At 39.1% G+C, this 5,399-nt stretch overlaps 1 long non-coding RNA gene across 1 annotated transcript in view; it reads right to left on the bottom strand.

Annotated features, from left to right (window-relative positions):
• The window catches only part of LOC104964449 (uncharacterized), a 13,203-nt gene extending 8,311 nt beyond the window's left edge, over positions 1 to 4,892 (bottom strand). Inside the window, exons 1-2 of the long non-coding RNA XR_800418.1 lie at positions 4,821 to 4,892; positions 2,292 to 2,293 (exon numbers count right to left, since the gene is read on the bottom strand). This is a non-coding gene — a long non-coding RNA (uncharacterized lncRNA). The remainder of the gene's footprint in view (positions 1 to 2,291; positions 2,294 to 4,820) is intronic.
• Positions 4,893 to 5,399: the final 507 nt, after the last annotated feature.

Raw genomic sequence — 5,399 nt, 5'->3', positions numbered from 1 at the left:
GTTCGAAAGACAAAGGGAACAAGTCATCAGTCAACCATCAGGGCTCCAACACTTCCATCCAGAAGTTTACAAAGCATGTTCTGTATAATAAGCTGCTGTTTTTAAGACTGTGTTCCAGGTAAAGCATGTTTAACTGAACTGACAATGTGTCTTTAACAAAAGAGTACTGTGACTTCTTTATAGCACTGCCTTGCACTTAACAGTCCTGCTGTGATGTTGTGCCATGCAGTGACTCATACCATTTCATTCTGATATCCGCTGATTACATTCCTTCCTAACCGTGATTTCAAGTGAGGGCCTGAGTGATTCACAAAGAAAACTTGTGTCAGTGTGGAGACTTGTATCTTCCAAATCAGTGAGAAAAACTCCCAGAAATCACCACTTCTCCCAAAATACAAACACAACTTAAACTTTACGTATGTGCTGTTGAAGGGAAACAGAGGCTGACAGAAGAGTGTTGTAAAACAAAACAACACCTTAAATCTGTTCGGCAAACCAAACAACAGTTATGACTAACCGGATATGTAGTAACCGGAGCCGTTATGCAACCTTTGTTGATTTTTCCTTTATGCAAGAATGTGAGGAGAAGAGCTCCAAATGTAGCTCTACTGCCCTTCTTCAAGGGAGTCTAAAGGGGAATAGGGGGACATATTTAACTAATATCACCATGAAACCCCCACAGCTCATTTGTATTTCTAAATATGCAATTGAGCAATGTTCAAACTTGCATACACTTCCAGAATAAACATTGGATAGAGCAAGGTTAGAAAAATGGGGATATCTCTTTGTATCCATCCATAAATCTGTCAAAAGCAATCAAATAAAAAGCAGTGTTACCATATTAAATGTTATATTAATCAGGCTATTAATGATACATGGACATATCACTTGGTAAAAACCTTCAAAATATAGAAGAGGAGATTTCTGGCTGACTGTTGAAAAAAAACTTAAGGCTGGCCCTGTCCCAGGATCTCAATGTCTGCCCACCAGCACTGCTCAATCTCACTGTGAAACATGTTGTATCTTAGTTAGTTAGCAGTGACTTCCTAATTTACACTTTGGCGCATTAGCTATAAGCTTCCATATGCTATGGACAGAGGCAGGCTAGCTGATGCCCCTTGTTTTCGTGCTAAGCTATGCTCACCAGCTGCTAGCTACAGCTACATTATGAGCAGAAAAAAGGGTGGTGTTATTCTTGTTAAAATCCAACCCCTGGCATAAAACAAATTAGTTATTTCCAAATGTGTGACTATTCCTTTAAGACATAAATACCACATTAGAAATCCCAGCAACAGCAGATCCTGCTCCAGCCACTTAGCTTTAAACAAACATTGTAATGGAAACATACATCATAAAAAGCTGAGCACACAATCACAGGCACACTGGAAAAGCTGAAAGTCTGCACATACTTAGGTTGAACTTTTCTTGAAGGTTTCATCAAACATTGATTGGGGCAGCAAAAAACCGATGGATTAAATTAAAAAATCAGGGAAATACATCAAGAGGTGGTCTGACCTTAAGCCCTGAACATAAATTGACTCTCTACTCTCTCATTGATATTCTGTCATTCAAACCTCTGGGCTGACTCAGCTAAGACTGGGCTAAATATATATTTTTTAAAAACTCACCTAGCTTTGAGGTTAAGATTTCTGTTGGTTACCCACCTCACGAAAGTGTCCGTTAGATAAGAGTCAGAAGGTGTTTTCTTTTAAATTAAGCTCCATGCTGTTACACTGCTGCGAGGAAGCTGAGCTGTGTTAGTTTTTCTCAGGGCTTTCTGCCGCTGTTGGACAGGGTTGTGTTTTGTTAGCCTGAGGCCATGAATTCCCCAGCAGAGCCGTGTGTGTGTGTGTGTGTGTGTGTGTGTGTGTGTGTGTGTGTGTGTGTGTGTGTGTGTGTGTGTGTGTGTGTGTGTGTGTGTGTGTAGGTGTGTAGGTGTGTAGGTGTGTTTATGTGTGTGTAGTGAGAAAGGGAAAGAGAGACAGGATGAGTGTGCAGCATGGCCGGCACATTGCACCATCACCTGGGTGTGGGAGGCCTGACAAGAGGGAGATTGAGGAGGAAGAGGGTGAAGTTTAGGATTACGTCTAAGAAAAACGTCCATGAATGGAAGTATGTATGGTGCTGGATATACAAATACATTCCTTGGCTCACATGGGAGAAACAATGAGTCAACCTAGAGAGATACTGTACATAGTACAGATTGCTACATGTCCTTGGACGGAATTGCAAAATCTGTTTGTCAGCTATTTTAGAAAACAACAAAGAAAGACATTTGACCTCCAGTCTACTTCTTGTGTGTGAGACCTGATCTTTGTCTAGTTTGAATTCTAACACCTAATCACTAAAACACAGAAAAATGGGGCATTGAAAACACTGTAATTTGGACTGAAACACAACAGTTTCCAATGGAGTCATTTGGCAATTATTTCCTTATAAATTCTTCTTCCGTAAATATACTTTAGATTGTTGTTAATGTCACGTGTAAATTGCTAGAGGAGATAATAAAATAATGTAGTTAAACGTATTGCTTAACAAAGGTTTTAACATGTTAAATCTGGCAAATTTAGGGTCCCTCATTCGAGAGCTGCTCCTAAAGGTTCCTCTTACACTAACAAGGAGTAAGCTGCTTCATAAATGTGTCTTATTGCTCTCACACAAGAACACGTAAACTCATAACTTTGCTTTCATTAAGTGTTTGTTGAGGAAAGTGTGATAAATATGGGTCAAAGTCTGGTGTTTAAAGTTGCCAGCAAATGCTTAGTAAGATCCAGGGTCTTGGTTACTTATTCTTTAATCAGGTATTTATGTATTAAATTAATAATTTTGCCATTCTCATACTGTTTCTTGTTCAATTGTTTTGCAGCTACTTGTATTTTGGCTGACATTTATAATATGAGAAGTTTGGCTTATTTTGCTGAATATTTCATGAAGTTCTTTTTACAAATCAGTTGGACAAATAAGGCATGTTTTTGGCATCGTGCAATGCTGCTGTAATTCAGTTGGACAATAATGTTGTAGTTATTTTTTGGAGTAGGACAGTCTTGTCAACAACAAAAGCCCATCATTCAATTCACTGACGGCATGAAGTCCTTTCTTCTACGTGTTTTTAACATCCCTCTAGTTTTTTTTAGGTGAACAAAAGAGACACTTTCCAGGCACGCAGTGATGTTGCTTCTCTCCACACTGTCATGCTGGCACTTGAGTTGTTATGGTAACGACTGTTCCCGAGGGAGATTTTTATCACAAAACTGAAACCAAGGTGGAGTGAACGAAGCCTTTCAACACTCACAAACACTGCAACGGGAATATTCAGCACCCAAACATTTGTCTAGATGAGGAGTTATTACTGCTCATTACTGCTGCCACTCTTCCCTAGCTTAATTCCTGTTTCTTATTCAAAACATACAGTCTCTATGAGGTGAATGACAGGGACTGATACAGGATGACAAATTGTGAAAAATGAGATTACAATTCCACAGCAGCTGGCAGGAGAAGCTTCCACTTTCAACAAGGCTGTACATGAGAGAGAGAGGACATCAATACATTTCAAGCTGTTTATGACAACGGATGTTCGCTTACTGTAGATATACTTTGATATCTATAGCTGCAGCAAATAATACTGGATTAAATATAGTATTCTGTAAATATAACACAATTCTGTAGTTCTGTATTGAGAATGTATCACTTTTCTGGGGGTTTTTCCATTGTAAATTTGATATATTTATGTCCGACAATTATATTTGTTCAACTTGGAAACGTTTCCCTAAGTATGTATGTTTGCAAATCCAAACCTAAAAAAAATGTATTCAAATCTCAGCGATTCAATTTAAAACATGTTTTGTTTATGTTTGTTCTGTAACATGTCAACTACTTAGTGGAGAAAAGTCAATCGTCATTGTTTTTGTATATCTGAAAAGTCCAGTGTTGTGTAACCCTGTTCTCTCTTTGTAAACTGCATAGTAGTGAAAATGAAGACACAACATCCTTGACAGAATCTGTCATGACATGCAGTCATGACTGTAATTCCAAAATAAGTGTCATCAGATAGTGTGTGTGGGCATTGTGTCAGCAACATCAACTCTCAGAAATCAAATTACACAGATACTACCTATATAAATAAAGTAGCTTTAAACCACACTGAATTAAGCTTATCTCACAAAAAGGATGTTTTTGAGACAAAAATGCCCATAACCAGTATATCTCCTGAATGTCAGGCCATTGTTAAGAGACAGTTTTCCCTAATAAAGACAGAATGAGGGCAGTAGATAAGGGAAAAGGGTTTTCCTGGTAGGTTCTTGTCAACACAGGCAGGCATTTAGCTCTCTAAACAGTGCTGTGCTCAGAGGGTCTGCACACTGCACCGTCATGACCCCAGGCACTGGAATGTGGCTGCTGCTGCTGCTCCACCTGCACAGACTTGCTGTAATAATGAAATGTTCTCCCTTTTTCTGGGGAGAGAATGGCAGCTAGCTAGCTCTTTACATTGTGCCATTATAAACACTACCACTACCATGAGAAAGAAAATACAAGTATTCAAGCTTAAAAGCCAAGTTTGACATCCAAAAACTTCCATTATCCCACCAAGACTGGAAATAAGAGTGGAGGAAAAAACGTGCTTTTTACAAACAGCAACTACCTACACTTTTTTAATTCGTGAAGTTGCTGTAATGCCTGCGTATACGTTTTTGCCGTTAACCTCTGTACAAGTGGGCCCATTGCAAGCAGCTGTGTAAATTGTAAAGCTCACCTCAGCAGAAGTTGTAAATCCCTTTGCTGTAATAAACATAGCCTAAGCGTATATTAATATTTCACCTTACCTGATTCTGGTGTAATTCTTGTAGGGATAAAAGCCTTGCAGAAAGTGTTATTGCTCTCGAGAGTCCGGGCCTGACAGATTGTCTCTCCGTAGTCGAGCAGCAGGCGGCGGCAGGTGGCCACTCCCTCACCTTTGCAACTCTGCGGTAAGGTGGGCCCACTTCCGTGTTTCTTGAATCTCGTGTCTTAAGTTTATGGCTGTCTGTTTAAGTTTTCAAACTTTTCCAAACTTATTTTTGTATCTGTTTCTCGTCTGAGTCTGAGTGTCGCGCTTTTTCGAACGCACGAGCGATTTAGTTGTAAATGTCCTTGCTAGTTGCAAAACGCTCAAAAATAACTAGTTTTCCTATTTTAAAATAACGACTTTAATTACCACTAGTTAACTTATACACCTATCTAGTCCAGCTTTAGGAGGAATATGTCACATTGTTTGAGTTTTAATTTAAAGTTTTGGTTTGATTTTTACCTAACCTTACAACATGTTTCCTCTATTTTCAGTCGTCGTTATCACTGAAAACTGTTATTGGGTCTACAGTGAAGTAATTACACCGACTAAACAGCAGATGGCACTACATGCTAGT

The sequence above is a fragment of the Notothenia coriiceps genome, unplaced genomic scaffold, assembly GCF_000735185.1.
Source record: "Notothenia coriiceps isolate Sejong01 unplaced genomic scaffold, NC01 NC01_scaffold00037244, whole genome shotgun sequence".
NCBI lineage: Eukaryota > Metazoa > Chordata > Actinopteri > Perciformes > Nototheniidae > Notothenia > Notothenia coriiceps.
The sequence above is the reverse complement of the archived record's forward strand: the minus strand, read 5'-3'. Positions and strand labels throughout refer to the sequence as shown.